The sequence below is a fragment of the Saccopteryx leptura genome, chromosome 4, assembly GCF_036850995.1.
Source record: "Saccopteryx leptura isolate mSacLep1 chromosome 4, mSacLep1_pri_phased_curated, whole genome shotgun sequence".
In the NCBI taxonomy this organism is placed as follows: domain Eukaryota; kingdom Metazoa; phylum Chordata; class Mammalia; order Chiroptera; family Emballonuridae; genus Saccopteryx; species Saccopteryx leptura.
This window is the reverse complement of record NC_089506.1, coordinates 118,795,121-118,812,115: the sequence shown is the minus strand read 5'-3', so window position 1 is coordinate 118,812,115 and position 16,995 is coordinate 118,795,121. Positions and strand designations below refer to the sequence as shown.

General features: G+C 43.1%; 1 long non-coding RNA gene across 2 annotated transcripts in view; it reads left to right on the top strand.

The window, feature by feature from the left end:
- Positions 1 to 16,743, top strand: part of LOC136402986 (uncharacterized) — a 34,232-nt gene extending 17,489 nt beyond the window's left edge. Inside the window, exons 5-7 of one of the 2 annotated variants that reach the window (XR_010751060.1) lie at positions 11,856 to 12,092; positions 13,218 to 16,200; positions 16,311 to 16,743. This is a non-coding gene — a long non-coding RNA (uncharacterized lncRNA). The remainder of the gene's footprint in view (positions 1 to 11,855; positions 12,093 to 13,217; positions 16,201 to 16,310) is intronic. The other variant, XR_010751061.1, reaches the window with a different exon arrangement.
- Positions 16,744 to 16,995: the final 252 nt, after the last annotated feature.

The following is a 16,995-nucleotide window of genomic DNA, read 5'->3' as shown; positions in this document are numbered from 1 at the left end:
AACCAGGGGATCATGACCAGCAATTGAATGCTGCCAGAGGGTTGAGAGACCTGGAGTAAGGTGGGAATGGGATGCAGGTGTGAGCTCCATTGTCCTGTCCTCTTTTTTTTTTTTTTTTTTTGACAGAGACAGAGAGAGTCAGAGAGAGGAACAGATAGGAACAGACAGGAAAGGAAAGAGATGAGAAGCATCAATTCTTTGTTGCGGCACCTTAGTTGTTCATTGATTGCTTTCTCATATGTGCCTTGAATGGGGGGCTCCAGCAGAGCGAGTAACCCCTTGCTCAAGCCAGCGACCTTTGGACTCAAGCCAGTGACCATGGGGTCATGTCTATGGTCCCACGCTCAAGCCAGTGACCCCGTGTTCAAGCTGGTGAGCTCACGTTCAAGCCAGCGACCTCGGAGTTTCAAACCTGGGTCCTCTGCATACCAGTCCAACACTCTAACCACTGTGCTACTGCCTGGTCAAGCTGCCCTGTCCTCTTGAAAGTGCTCTGTCATCCATGTCTGCAGAGGGGATGGGGAATCCATTTTCTCACTCACCCCCAGGGGTGGAAAACTGAGTGGAGAGAGTTTTCAGTTCGTATTTTGTGGTGGGTGGTGGTTGGGACTATGGTGAGCAGAGCAAGACCCACAGTCGTCTTGTGATTTTAGAAACTTGAAATGAAACTAGTGATCTTGAGGTGTCCATGTGATTAAGGCTTTCCGATCAGCTTTTACTGTCTGAAACAGAAAAAACTGTAGTATAACAGTGGCTCAGACTAATGAATACTTCAGTCTAAGTGATTTATCTGTTGTCTCCCCGCTGCCTCATTGATCTTCCTCATTCCGAATTCCAACAGCAATTGAAGTCTGTGCCACACAATTTAGACGCAGGTATGTATTGCCTATGGTGTTCCTGTTGTCTCATAGGAACTTGTGTGCCCTCCCCAACAAAAAGTACAAGCTCTTTCAAGACTGGCATCAAGTCTGTCTTGTATTCCTTTTTTTATTATTATTATTATTATTTTAATTTATTGACTTTTTAGAGAGAGAGGAAGAGGGAAGGAGAGAGAAACATCAACTTGTTTTTACACTTTAGTTATGTATTCATTGGTTGCTTCTTGTATGTGCCCCAACCGGAGATTGAACCCACAACCTTGGCTCAATGTGGACAAGGCCCTAGCCAACTGAGCTACCGGGCCAGGGCCTGGGATTTCCTTAATGTCTGCCACTTAACAAATATTTCTTGATTAGGTCAGACGATACCTGCACTGTGCTGAGGCCTGGTCTCTCATCTTTTATGGTTTTACCTTCCCAACGCATGGCCCAGAGTGGTGCACAGTAAATGGTTTCTACATGGAGAACTGATTTTTTTTTATATTCACAAAGGAAAAGATGGAACTTTCTGAAACCTTGTGGGAGCAATTTGAATCTAAACTTATTTGTTGATTCTAACCCATCTCTGCATTCTCTCCACAATCACTCCCTTTAGCTAGGGTTAGTGCTCCTTACTTGGTTTGTGCTGTACCCCTCAGGCTGATACATTGAAACCCCTAATCCTCAGCACTTTATTTATTTATTTTTTTATTTTTTATTTTTTTTTTGTATTTTTCTGAAGCTGGAAACGGGGAGAGACAGTCAGACAGACTCCCTCATGTGCCCGACTGGGATCCACCCGGCACGCCCACCAGGGGGCGAAGCTCTGCCCACCAGGGGGCGATGCTCTGCCCCTCCAGGGCATCGCTTTGCTGCGACCAGAGCCACTCTAGCGCCTGGGGCAGAGGCCAAGAAGCCATCCCCAGCGCCCGGGCCATCCTTGCTCCAGTGGAGCCTCGCTGCGGGAGGGGAAGAGAGAGACAGAGAGGAAGGAGAGGGGGAGGGGTGGAGAAGCAGATGGGCGCTTCTCCTGTGTGCCCTGGCCGGGAATCGAACCCGGGACCTCTGCACGCCAGGCCGACGCTCTACCACTGAGCCAACCGGCCAGGGCCTCCTCAGCACTTTAGACAGCGACTGTAATCGGAGATTAAACCATTAAAGAGAAAATTCAATTAAAATGAGGCTTTTAAGATGAGTCCCCACCTGATCTGATATCTGTCCTTATGAGAACAGAAGACATTTGGACATTTGGACACAGACACCGGGTGCACGTGCACAGAGGATAGCTCAGTGAGGACCCAGAGGGAAGGCGCCATCTCTAAGCCATAGAGAGAGGCCTCAGGAGAAACCAAACTGGTAAACCCTTTGGTTTTGAATTTTTCACCTCCAGAACTGTGAGAGATAAGTTTCTGTTGTTTAAACCACCCAGTCTGTGGTATTTTGTGCAGCAGTTCCAGCAAACTAGTAGAGGTAGAGAAGTTGCAATCCCTCAGAAGGGAAATAGCTTCCATCATAGGGTCAAGGCCCAAGCTCTCCAGAAGTTCTCCTCTGTCATGTGTCCACACCTGCTTGAGGTCCCCAACAAGTACTGCTGTCCAGCTGCGCCCTGGGTTTGCTCCTTCTGATACTGCCCTCAAACAAACCAGAAAAAGTGTTTCTGTCTCCATCCAGAATTCTTCACATCCTGGCCTCTCTAAACCTTTTCCTAGGCTCTCACGCTCTGTCCCCACACCTGCGTCACTCATATGAAAAAACAGATGAGACATAATGGGCAAAAGATCAAAAGGTGACCAGTGAGTGGAGGCCTGTTCAGGCCACTGGAGAATGGCCCATTTGTCTAAGAGCTCCAGCAAGAGGCCTGGGCCCTGTGAACAGTGCTGGGCAGACTGAGCCACAATTTGATCCCCAGAGCCCTTTCTTTGTCTGTCAGACTCTGTTCTTCCTTAATCTCCCACAGGCACCTGGAAAAGCTGTTTCAACTAGTTCCCACTTCCCAAAGTCAGCTGCATCACACTCTGCTGATTCCTACCTCACTGTGTAGAATCTGTACTGAGTACACAAACACCTGTTAGGTGCTTAGAGACATTTTACAGTGAGTGATTGTAGGCACCTCTTGGGCCTGCTTTGTTTGTGATCTGGAACAATGTTTCTAGTGGGCCTTTAACTGACAGAGAGCCACACTGCTAAGCATGGACTATACCACACTCTGCTCAGTGCCCCTCCCAGCGTGGCCCACGGGGTGTTCATGAGCTGTCTGCAAGCATGGTGCAACAGCTGACTCTCCCTCATCACCTGCCAGGTTTGTCTAACATAGCAGCGGACACTAGCACTATGTTTGCACTTATTCTTGAGACTTTGTGGCCGTTAGGACATGTCTTAGACCCTCTCCATCTTCTAAAATGCCTCTCTTTTCTCCCTCTACCAATTCCATCCCTCGACCTAGATATTTATAGGAAGGTGGTATACAGGCTAGGACATGTAATGGTTCACAGTCATGAGCATGCATCAGAGTTCTCGGGGGGGGGGGGGGTCCTTGAAGCACAGACACCTGGGCATCACCCCAGAGTTCCTAGTCAGTAGGTCTGGGAAGAGTTTAAGATTGTACATCTCTAATTAGTTTAAAGGTGATGCTGATAAGTCCAGACCTGGGCCTAGGCTTTGAGAACCACTTTGCATTTGATTTTCCCACACCTTTATGAACATTCTCCAGTGAACAGATCAGGGTTGCAGATAGAAGTTTACACAATAGAACCAACAACAGGTGTTTGGCCCTAGTTTGTCCGAAAATGTAGATGGGACTGAGCCTGATCTTTTGCAGGCCTCTGTAGTGGAATAATCCATTGCACGGCCTTGGATGAAAACACAGCCAACAAGAAAAGAATGTTTTGCCAAGAGAATTGTTTTGTGACTTGAAGGCGGGTCACTGAAACAGGTCTATGTGACTGAAGGCAGTTGCTGGGCTTTTTTCTCAGTAAAACATTCTCATAAGATTTCTGTTTCTTTCAAGGTTATCCCGTGAGATAAAGAGAGGAATGTTGTGGGAACCATAGAAGCAATAGCAATTAATGACTTTTGATATTATATTGTTATTAAGCTATCATGCACGTATATTCCATGTATCTTTAAGTAAAAGTTACACTTGATGTTATGCCAATTTCTCAGTAAACAAGCTTTTTGAAGTCTTGTGAATAAAAATAGGACACAGTGTGAACTCGGGGCCATTTGCCTGAGCGAGCAGTGGTCCTTTGCTAGTCCATAATGATTTCGTCTGCTGATCTCTCTATCTGCACCCCCAACTCATAACAACATTTGGCGCCCAACATGGGGCCTTAAGAAGAGATTAGGAACATCGGAACCCCGAAAGGGTAAGTTGGACATGCTATGTACGTGAAACTTTTGGAAAACTAGCAAAGTCATGGGATATTCCCATTCATTATTGGACAATGATGTACAAGTTTTAAAATCCCTTTTAAAAGGGTCTGGGATTCAGATAAAAAACAAAGTTTTGTTACATTTTTTAAATGCTATTCAGAAACATTGTTATTGGTATACTCCTGAGCATCATAATCAATTGAATTTGAATGTTTGGCAACAAGTAGGAAAATCTTTACGCTGTGTTCATCAGCACGCAGATCCACTCGATGCTGAAATGTGGGCTGCTTATAATCTTATTGCTACAGACCTTAGCCCTTTGCAATCAGATGGAGATTCTGTTAAAGACTTGAGTGAGGTTATTTATAATGAGCCTGAAGAATTTGATTCAGCACAGAATGAACAGAATAATGACTTGGACAATACTGTCTCTGCTTCTGAAGTTACTGATAATGTTAATGAAATTCAGCCGTCCACAGGCTTTCATCCCTCTTTCTTAAAAAATGAGGGAGCCCCTATGGATGATGTTGCCTGTCTAAAACATTTATTAAGTAAACTACAATTTACACTGGAACAACAGGAGATTGGAAATCAGTAAACTGCTTATCCTGTTCAAAAGCAAGATATATGTGAGCCTACGGCTCCTCCAATTCAAGGTCAAGAATTAATTAGTACTGGCAGGGGAAGGATTTTTCAATTCCCTGAAATCTCTGAAATGCAACAGATGCTTGTGCATTATGATGATTTAGAATCTAATTCTAGTAATTTTTCTGCATCTATTTTTCCAATTATTCAACAGCCTTTTCCTCTTAATGCTCCAGATCCTGGGGGAGGGCATAATATCCAATTTGACCAAATTGAATTTACTTTCTTTTTTTTTTTTTTTTTTTTTATTATTTTTTTTATTTTATTTTATTTTTTTTTCATTTTTCTGAAGCTTGAAACAGGGAGAGACAGTCAGACAGACTCCCGCATGCGCCCGACCGGGATCCACCCGGCACGCCCACCAGGGGAGGTGCTCTGCCCCCCAGGGGGCGATGCTCTGCCCATCCTGGGCGTCGCCATATTGGGACCAGAGCCACTCTAGCGCCTGAGGCAGAGGCCACAGAGCCATGCCCAGCGCCCGGGCCATCTTTGCTCCAATGGAGCCTTGGCTGCGGGAGGGGAAGAGAGAGACAGAGAGGAAAGTGCGGCGGAGGGGTGGAGAAGCAAATGGGCGCTTCTCCTATGTGCCCTGGCCGGGAATCGAACCCGGGTCCTCCGCACGCTAGGCCGACGCTCTACCGCTGAGCCAACCGGCCAGGGCCCGAATTTACTTTCTTAAAGCTAGTCAAACAATCTGTTGCTACATATGAACCTCAATCCTCATATGTTCAAAGTCTTATCTATTCCTATTGTAATGATGATTTAATGATTAAGGAATCATTTAATGATTCCTTTGGATTGGGATTTACTTGCTAGTATGGTTTTGGAACCAGGACAATATTTACAATTAAAATCTTGGTGGAGAGAGGAGGCTCTTCACATATCTCGCATGAATGCCAGAAATAATCCCCCAGGAGCTACTTTTGAAATGTTCATCAGCATTGGCACTTATGCAGCTGTGGGACAACAAACTGGTTATACTGATGCTATTATAGCTCAAATTAGATCACTTGTCTTAAAGCCTGGATGAAGATCACTGGAGTTAGACACAAGGAAGAAAAGCTTTCAGTTTTAAATCAGTTGGTACAAATTCAATTAGAATTAGGACATATAGAAGAATCATGAAGTCCTTAGAATTCTCTAGTCTTTGTAATAATAAAATAAATAAATACTGATTTTCTTTGGTGTTTTAGCTATGGTCCTCTGAACTATCATTTCTTTCTTATTCTTTGTCTGAAAACTGAGGTGGGGGACATGTGTTAGATCTGACTATAGAAAATATCCCAGCAGCTGCCAAGAGAATTTTCTTGGGGAAATTTTGTTTAGTCTCATCCATTGTCAGTCCCTCTGTCAGAAAATGCCCTGATTAAAATCAGGCAGGCATCTTTCTAGTCTGACTGTGCTCTGAAATCCCGGGTTTCTCTTTGGTTTGTCTGGTCTGGTTTGTCTGATTCTAATTTCTGTTTAGTTTTTGTTTAATGTTGTCTAAAATGTGATTTTTTAAGGCCTGAATTAAGTGTTTACATACAAAAATTAAAAATGCCAGCTTTTCTATTGAAAAAATAGTTTCATCCTTATATTTTTTGCTTTAAAATTAGAAATTATAAGGAGCACTCATTTAAATTTAAATTGAATAGAATATGGATTCTTAAGACTTGCTAATTTGGTTAATAAATTGTAAGGTATATTCAAAGTTTGAAATCAAATAAGAATTCAAATATTAGGATTAATTACAATTATGTTATACTTGTGTTTCTGTGTTGAAAATTGTCTTGTTTGTGTGTAAAATATGCTAAAATTTGTAAAACTAAGGAATTAAGTAAAATTAAGACATTTTAAGAATTTATCTCAAGCTGCTTCAGACAGTTGGCTGCTTGTAAGGCAACATCCTGAAAAAGGAGGCACTGAGGAAAGCGGGAATTTAGTTCCTCTGATGCCCTATAATAGACTTAACAATACAAAAGACTTTTAGATACAGAAGCTAATGCATCTGTTATTACTAAGCAACATTTGTTTTCTTTTTAGCCCACTTAGGCAGTAGTCACTAAACTGCATAGCTTAGGGAAAGTCCCTAACAAAGCTCTAAAATATTTTTACAATAGGAAAATAACAAGGGTCATTTGGCCTCTAATAATGAAAAACATTTATCTTATAAATAATTAAAAGAGCAACTTTTAAAATTACAGTCTAAACTTTCTGACAGGAAGTTTTTTATACTCACTATGACCAAATTTCTGTCAAAGCTCTTAAAGAGTTAAAAACGACTTGCTCCCAGTATAAAGCTGTCTTTATACACAGGAACTGCTATCCTCCTTCATGGACTCTGAATGTTTTATTTCAAAAAATTTAGAAATATTAGCTTAGACTGTCCTTTCAAAAGCAAAAGAGTTACAATTTATGACTTAGTAGGAGAATCAAGCTTGTATTCAAGCTAATAAAAATACTAATGCTAACCCTCTTATTAATATTACACAACATAAACTTTTTAGATAGACAGTTTGCTAATTTATAACAGCAATGTAGGCAAAATGTAGGGGTGAGGATTTGCTCTTATCTCCACAGATACAGGAGACCAGTAGATACCTTCCCGAAAATTGAAGCCTTGGCATAAGTTGGAAATAGAAAAAAGGGAAATTTGACAATTAAATAAACTTACTCAGGAGGCAAAAAAAATTTTTTTTTTAATTTTATTTCAATTTTATTTTTTTTCTGAAGCTGGAAACGGGGAGAGACAGTCAGACAGACTCCCGCATGCGCCCAACTGGAATCCACCCGGCATACCCACCAGGGGCAACGCTCTGCCCACCAGGGGCGATGCTCTGCCCCTCCGGGGCGTTGCTCTGCCGCGACCAGAGCCACTCTAGCACCTGGGGCAGAGGCCAAGGAGCCATCTTTGCTCCAATGGATCCTTGGCTGCAGGAGGGGAAGAGAGAGACAGAGAGGAAGGAGGGGGGCGGGGTGGAGAAGCAAATGGGCGCTTCTCCTATGTGTCCTGGCAGGGAATCGAACCCGGGTCCCCCGCACGCCAGGCCGATGCTCTACCACTGAGCCAACCGGCCAGGGCCAAAAATTTTTTTAATTAAGACTAAGACTTCAAAAAACATCTTTGACTCTGCTTCTAACAATACTAGCTGTTGTGTCTATAACAATAAGCAGAACTAATTATTCTTACTAAGTTTATATTACTTAAATAATCAATGTTGAATAGCCCAACACTGTATCAACATTATGTAAATCAACCTTTAGAAAAAATTCATTAAAAATATCCTCAATCAGCCCTGGCCGGTTGGCTCAGCGGTAGAGCGTTGGCCTGGCACGCGGGGGACCCGGGTTCGATTCCCGGCCAGGGCACATAGGAGAAGCGCCCATTTGCTTCTCCACCCCCCCTCCTTCCTCTCTGTCTCTCTCTTCCCCTCCCGCAGCCAAGGCTCCATTGGAGTAAAAGATGGCCCGGGCGCTGGGGATGGCTCCTTGGCCTCTGCCCCAGGTGCTAGAGTGGCTCTGGTTGCAGCAGAGCAACGCCCTGGAGGGACAGAGCATCGTCCCCTGGTGGGCAGAGCATCGCCCCTGGTGGGCATGCCGGGTGGATCCCGGTGGGGCGCATGCGGGAGTCTGTCTGACTGTCTCTCCCCGTTTCCAGCTTCAGAAAAATGCAAAAAAAAAAAAAAATCCTCAATCTTTAATAATCCATTATATAAATGACATATTAATAACTTGAAAAAATAATACTGAACTTTCAGTCATCCTTAAAAATGCTTCTGAAACCTTAAATCAATGTAGTTTAATTGTAGTTGAAGACAAAATTCAAACATCCTATCCTATTAACATTGTTACTAATTCACAATATGTAGAACATACAATTAAACTTATAGAAACTGTTTATATTTTAAATAATAGTTCTAGATTGCACAAATTGTTTCAAAAGTTACAACTTTTATTGTAGGAACAAAATTTGCCTGTCTATATAACTCACATTTGTTCTCAAACAGCTTTACCAGGACCTATGTCTACTATAAATAATAAAATTAATCAATTACTCATTAAATCAATAGAAATAGCTACTAAATTTCATACAAAGACTCAAACAAATAAAAAAGGTTTAATACAAAAATTTAAAATAACTAGGCAAGAATCTCGGAGTAATGTTGAAAACTCTCCTCAATATAGTATTATAAATGCTCCTCCATTACCGAGAGGAATGAATTCTAGAGGGCAACACAGTAATAACCTATAGCAAATAGATATTACTCATATTTCTTCTTTTAGAAAACTATCCTATGTATACTGTTCTATTAATATTTAATCTTCCTTTCAATAGGCCATACCTATGCCTAGAGAAAAGGCTGACTGTGTCATTCAACATCTTACTGAAGCTTTTAATGTTATATGCATTCCTAAAGCAATTAAATCTGACAATAGTCTGACCTATACTTCTGCTAAATTTTAACAATTCTTAGCATTTTAGAATATTAAACATACTACTGGAATTCAATATAATCCACAAGGACAAGCAATTATTGAACGTAGTAATTGCACTCTGAAAAATATGTTACTTAAACAAAAAGCAGAGAGAAGAAAAGAGATTATCCCCTAGAATTATGTTACACAAAACAAAGATTTATTTACTTTAAATTTCTTAAATACAGGAGAAGATAATATTTTTTTTTTGTATTTTTCTGCAGCTGGAAACGGGGAGAGACAGTCAGACAGACTCCCTCATGCGCCCGACCGGGATCCACCCGGCACGCCCACCAGGGGGCGATGCTCTGCCCATCCTGGGCGTCGCTATGCTGGGACCAGAGCCACTCTAGCGCCTGAGGCAGAGGCCACAGAGCCATCCCCAGCGCCCGGGCCATCTTTGCTCCAATGGAGCCTTGGCTGCGGGAGGGGAAGAGAGAGACAAAGAGAAAGGAGAGGGGGAGGGGTGGAGAAGCAGATGGGTGCTTCTCCTGTGTGCCCTGACCGGGAATCGAACCCGGGACTTCTGCACGCCAGGCCGACGCTCTACCACTGAGCCAACCGGCCAGGGCAGGAGAAGATAATTTGACAGCTGCAGACAGACATTGGACTAAAAATAACAGTTCTAAGATTAATCAACCTGTGCATTATAAAAGTGAGTTGGATCAATAGGTACCTAGTGTAGTACAACATTGGGGAAAAGGGTTTGCTTGTGTCATTGCAGAATTCGGTGAAGTCCTTTGGAGTCCTGCTCGCAGAATTAAACTAACAACATGAATAAGAACAATAGATTCTTTCCATATCTGCCCATTGCTGATATGGAAGAAATGAATTTCAAAAGAAGAATCTTAAAGGTGCTGCTGCTTGGTATTGAAAGGCTAAAATACCAAGTTGAGGTCAACTTAAAAAACTGACCTTTAATGGTAAAACAATGCTACAAACTACTAAAAAAGAAGAAAATGCTACTAACCTGTTTTTAGCAATGATTGCTTTGGTATCAATTCTGGTAAGTAGAACTGAAAATTTTAGTTATTAGGCATATGTCCCTAATCCTCCATTAAGTGGAGCTATTCATTAGGAAAATAGCGCCTTTCTTATTTTTGTTAATAACTCTAATTAGCTTCCAGGACCTTTTAATGATAGAGGTCCCTTAGCACCTTTGGAAGAAGGCACGAAATTAGAAAATTATACAACAGGAAGGAGTTGAGGGATTACCTATATGTATAGGACATGAGCCACATTGTTTAAACATAGAGGCTCAAGCTTGGCTCTCTATTGTCAAAAATAACAGTAAAGAAAAAAAAATCATTTGTTACAAGGATATAGATTTAAAAGTAATACATCTGTACATAAAATGTTATAGATTAAAGCCCTCATAGCTCCGCCCAAGTTAAAGGGCAGGGTGCTGATTTAAGGTGGCATAAGAACAATGGTTTAATTACAGCTGGTAATCAAAGTAATCATACTATCATATGGCATAGAGGAGGGATGTCACCTCAAGCTCCTCATATAAAATTTGGTCCTATACAATATCATTTGTGGAAAGTAGCCATGGCATTTAAACATATATCAGCATAGAAAGGAAAAATCTAGAGAAATTATCCTTCTAATCATATTATGTTAATCTTTAAGAAAAATGAAACACATTTTATATCTGCTTGTGTTAGATTGCCTTATATGTTTATTATAGGTGAAACCAAATAGACAGCTGAAAATTATTCAATAACTTGCAATAAGTGTGCTTTTTATACATGTATTAACTCTTCTATTCTTTTTAATAAAAATAGTCAAAGTCTTTACATTTTAAGAACCTGAACAGGGTTTTGAACCAATGACCTCAACATTCCAGGTTGACTCTCTATCCACTGTACCACCACAGGCCAGGTTCTCATTCCCTGTTTTTTTTCCACCCGATTCCTCTCCCATCCTTACCAGCTAACCACTATTTTCTATTTTTGTGTATTCTTCCAGAGTTGGTTTTTATAAACATGGTCACAAATATGAACACTGTTCTTCTCCCTATTTACACCAGAGGTAGCATACTGTACATGCCTGTGCTTTGATTTTTCTCTTTTTCTTTTCTATCATTTAAAAAAGTTTCTTGATTTTTAGAAAGAGAGGAAGGGAAAAAGTGAGAGAGAGAGAAACTTCAATTTGTTGTTCCACTTATTTATGCATTCATTGGTTGATTCTTGTATGCGCCCTGACCGGGAATTGAACTCTCAATATTGGGGTATCGGACAATGCTCTAATTAATTAATCTACCTGGCCAGAGCCACATTTTTTCTTTTTAAAATTAAATGTAATTTGGAGATATTTTTCTTACAGTTCATAGAGAAAGTTCTTCCTCTATTTCTATAAAGCCTAGTACTTCTTAAATTGGTGCTATAATTTACTTACCCTGTCTCCTGTTGATGGACTGCTGATCTGTTTCCAGTATTCTGTCACATAATCAATAGCTGCCAGTGGCTAACATCATACAAATGTTATTCTTTCATGTGACCACTGGTTTTTTTTTTTCAGGTTCTAACATCTCTAAGGTTAATGACAAGTTAGCTTGATGACAGTCTCCATAGGCGGTTTGGTGGCCCGGAAACAGAGGCTTGAGCTTCAATTTGTGAATCTGCATCATTGCCGTACCTGGCTGGTTTCAGCTCCTTCAGAAGCACCATCTGCTTTTCCGCAGGACCTCTGAGCACCCTGCACATCCTGGCATTGCTCCCCCACACTCCACACCTCCAGGGTGCTACTAACCTCAAGGTGATGTGAGTTATGCCACCAGGGAGGGTAAGCTGCCACCCTCTGACCAACCCACTCTGTTCCACCCTGTTACTGTGATTAGAAGGACATTCCGTTTCAGGTCCTCCACTATTATTCCCTCTGATCCTGTGGTTGGTGTTCATGCTCTTACCCTAAAGGGTCACTTCCTTTGCCACCCTGGATGTCTCTGGCTTCCTGGCCAGTCCCTCCTTCTTTTATACCTTCTCTGAGTTTTCTTCAGTTGTCTGGAGAAGATACATAAGCTGGTTGTTCTTCACCTGCAATAGTAAATTCAGCTGACCTCAGGGCTTGGGTTCTCAAGGCACATACCTTGGGCCTCTTGCCTTAAGTTAATTTCCTGTCCAACTTCCCCCTCCCCTCCACCTCTGTGTACAGCCGGCTCACCTCTGCCCCTTCCTATTTGGTTCTGCAGAGGCCTTGACTTCCAGCTTCCTTGTGAGACGGAAGTGATTGAAGCCTCTTAAATAGTTCTTGGCAGGAAAGGTGGGGGGGTTGTTCATTTCTTCAGGTTCTGGTGACTCATAAGCAATGGATCGTTGCAAAAAAAAAAAAAAAAAAAAGAAAAAGTCACTATTACGAATTACTAAGGACTCCAGGCAGAAGTCATGGTACACTCAGTATTGGACAGTCTTCCATGCCAGGGAGGGGCAGGGCTGCCAGCTAAGTCATGGTCAGGGGCTGGAGGAGAGCAGACTGGGAAGCAAAGATGGGGGCTGGTAATGGGGAAGGTCAGAGCAAGACGAGCAGTGGGCCTAATGCAAACCTCCTTTCCATCCGCTGGCAGCAGGTGGGGCAGGGCCTTGAGATGGGACTCTTGTGGCTGTCACTTCTCAGCATCGCATGAAGCTCTTTGCTTGCTTTCTTTGCTGCCAACCTCCCTCCCTATGTCCTTCTCTCAGTCCCTCAACTTTCCACTTCAGGACCTTGCACCTGTTTTTCCTGGCTGAGTCTCTCTATTCAGATCTCATTTTAAATGTCATCCGTGAGGGGAAACTGGGTTGGTTTTCCCTCTTATGCAACTCTTATCTTTCCATATGCTATGTGCAATTATTTTCATGTATATAGTTGGTTGACCATTTGTTCATGTTCATTCTTGCCCTATAGACTGCAGACTTCAAGAGATCAGGGACCAGACCCATGATACTGCCTGACACATAGTAGATCTCAATAAATATTTGGTGGATGTGAATGAATGAGCAGAGGGAAAGCAGAAGCAAAGAATCTATGGTTTTGGCCCTGGCCAGTTGGCTCAGTGGTAGAGCGTCGGCCTGGCGTGCAGAAGTCCCGGGTTCGATTCCCGGCCAGGGCACACAGAAGAAGTGCCCATCTGCTTCTTCACCCCTCCCCCTCTCCTTCCTCTCTGTCTCTCTCTTCCCCTCCCGCAGCTGAGGCTCCATTGCAGCAAAGATGGCCCGGGCACTGGGGATGGCTCCTTGGCCTCTGCCCCAGGCGCTAGAGTGGCTCTGGTCGCAACAGAGCAACGCCCCGGAGGGGCAGAGCATCGCCCCTGGTGGGCGTGCCGGGTGGATCCCGGTCGGGAGCATGCAGGAGTCTGTTTGACTGTCTCTCCCCGTTTCCAGCTTCAGAAAAATACAAAGAAAAAAGAATCTATGGTTTTGTTTTTTGTTTTTTATCACTGAGCACTTAATATATGCCAGGTGCTGGGAATTTTAAAGTAAAATTCAACATAGTTTCACAATCAATAAATCTACCATTAAACACCTTCTTGGAAAGGAAGAGCTAGGTTTGCCCTGACCAGTAGCTCAGTGGAATAGAGCATCATCCTGACAAGCTGATGTTGCGGGTTTGAGCCTTAGGGCACATAAAACAAGCAACCAATGACGGCATAAACGAGAGGAACAACAAATTGATGTCTCTATCCGTTCTCTCCCCTTTCCTGTCTCTCTAAAATCAATAAAAATAAAAAGATTTTTTTAAAAAACTAAAGAAGAGCGAGCTTGACCAGGCGGTGGTGCAGTGGATAGAGCGTCTGACTGGGATGCCTAGGACTCAGGTTCGAGACCCCGAGGTTGCCGGCTTGAGCGTGGGCTCATCTGGTTTGAGCAAAAGCTCACCAGCTTGGACTCAAGGTCACTGGCTCAAGCAAGGGGTTACTCGGTCTGCTGAAGGCCCGCGGTCAAGGCCCATATGAGAAAGCAATCAATGAACAACTAAGTTGTCACAATGCGCAACAAAAAACTAATGATTGATGCTTCTCATCTCTCTCCCTTTCTGTCTGTCCCTGTCTATCCCTCTCTCTGACTCTCTCTCTGTCTCTGTAAAAGAAAAATTAAAAAAAAAAACCAAAAACTAAAGAAGAGTGAGGTTTGAGCATGAGGAGTACTGGAGGAGCAGAGCCAGATGCTAAGGCAGAACACTGCGTTTGCTGTGAGTTACTGCGTTCATTTTCTGAGAGGGTACATTCCTGTTCTGTTTTCATCTCAGATGACCTTTTAGTTATGGACTCAGGACTCTGGTTCTTTTTCTACATGCTGGTCTGCCCCTAGAAGTTTTTCATCAACTCCTCAGGACTTTAGCCTGCCCTTTTGATTTTTTTTCCTCAGCCTTGGTGGTTTTTTACTATGCACTAGGGTCCACCCAGGTGACCCCTTCCCTCCAGCGGGAGTCAGTCTGTTTATTGCCCTGACAATAACTGGCCCTTAACGGTTCATCATTTTCATTTACATATAAAAGGTCATCTTTTTGGTCCAGGGGCAGTCTTTTACTTGTGTTGCAACTTTAAAAATATTTATGGCTCCTTCATTTACATTTCAACACAGACCTTCCCAGGTTCTGCATTTGGGGAGGAAGTCACCCCAAATCCCTCCATTTAATTTAGGGGTAAAGAAATGTTGCACTGTCGTTCCTATAAAAGAGTTCCAGATGTAAATTGATGTTCTTGGTTAGTTGGGGGCAAAGGGGCAGTACCCACGGGCACACACAGTCCGCAAGCCCTGGTCTTAGCCCATGGATACAGACCCTAACCTAGTCACCAGCCTGACTAAGAGATTGGGAGAGTATTAGCGGGTGGCTTTGGTCAGTCTTGGATGTGCAAAGTATATTCTAAGCCCTATTTGGGGATGGTTTTGAAGGTAGAGATGGCCCTGTACCCCATCTTTGCCTACCTCCTCCATTTGAACTTATTTCTGAGGTAACTTACTCTCAGCTTGGAGCTTCCCAGTTTATCCCTGTTCACAGGTTGTCTTCCTCCTAGCACCCTCACTTTTTCTATGAAACAGAGATGGAAGCACGTTTCCATCAGCATTTGGAGAGGGGACTAAGGAGGAGGTATGATGCTCACAACACAGAGCCTGGCCTCACACCTCTGCCTGGGGAAAGCTGTGGCCCCTGGAGGCTGTGAGACAAGAAGTCACTTTTGCTAGGTTGCATCACCAAACCAAAATTTAGTAACCGCCTGATTGTAGTTTAAGCTTCTCCCAGGAGTGAACTTTTAAACCAATCAATCTGTCACTGGCTGATCAGCAGAAGGTAGGTGACCTGTGTTATATAAACACAGGAAAATAAGTTGTGGAAATATTAATAGGAAAAGTTGTAAATAGTTGGAATGAATTCAAAGTGAAATTAAAAATATTTATGTGCTGGGTGAACAGCCAAACAAAGAGTGCAAAGAAGTGAAAAGAGTCAACCTTGGCAACAGCCAGATGTTTATGTGGTTTGTGATAGCCATATGGTGAGAGGTGCTGCATGTGAAGGGTTTTTAGAAGGGGCTCCTGAGTCACAGTCAATCAGTCAGTCAGTCAGTCATTCAGACTCCAACGTTGAACAAGGACAGCCAAGAGGAGCATGCGAATGGGGCCCCCTTAAGCTGTACCCAGGCACGCCATAGTATATGTGAGTAATAAACTGCCTGTGTGATTCTTGCAACTAACTTATGTGTCAGTCATGTCTTTCCTCTGGTGGCAATTGGTCTCACTACCAATAAGTAGAATCCTCAGAGCCGCCTCAAGAATAGTCTCAAAGAGGCTGCCAGCCCTGCTGTTAAGCAGGAGTGTCTCACTGCATGGGGAAGTCGAATTGGAACAGCTGATTGACGTAGAGCTCTGGCTCTACTGGGACAACCTGCCAGGTAAGACTCCCTGCCTTTCCCTCAGGGAAGCTGTCCCAGCCTGAAACGACCCATTCTCTTTCTCCCTATAAAACCTTCCATCTTCTTTTCTTTCTTTTTCTTTTTTTTAGAGAGACAGCAAGAGAGACAGAAACATCAAGCTGTTCCTGAATATGCCCTGACCAGGGATCAAACCGGCAACCTTTGTACTTTGGGACGATGCTCTAACCAACCGAGCTATCCAGCCAGGGCTTTATTTTTTGTTGATTGATTGATTTTTTTAGAAAGACAGAGAAAGGGAGAGAGGGGGCAGGAGGAAGGAAAGCATTTATTTGTTGTTCCACTCAGTCGTGCATTCATTGCTTGTTTCCCATGTGTGTCCCAATGAGGGATTGAACCTGTAACTTTGTCATTTCAGGATGACGCTCTAACTGGCTGAGCTAACTAGCCAGGACCAAAAACCTTTCATCTTGTACTTGTAAAACTCCTCAGAGCAGTCTTCTAATTGATGGATGAGATGCTGCCGATTCATGAGTTGCTTAATAAAAGCCGAATAGATCTTCAGGTTCACTCAACTGAATCTTCTCTAATATGGCGTTCCTTTCACTGTGTGCTCTGGGAGCAGAGGGGCCAGGCAGGCAGTGTCCTCTAAGGTGTGGCTCCTCTGTGGAAAGTTCCTCATTGGAAGCACAGTACGGAGAGCTTCCAGGCAGTGGAGGGAGAGAGCACAGGGGTTTGTTTGGAGGTGGGCAGAGAAGCTCTGATTATGTTTTATAGGAGTTTATTTGAGCCAAGCTGATGACAGATACCGGGAAC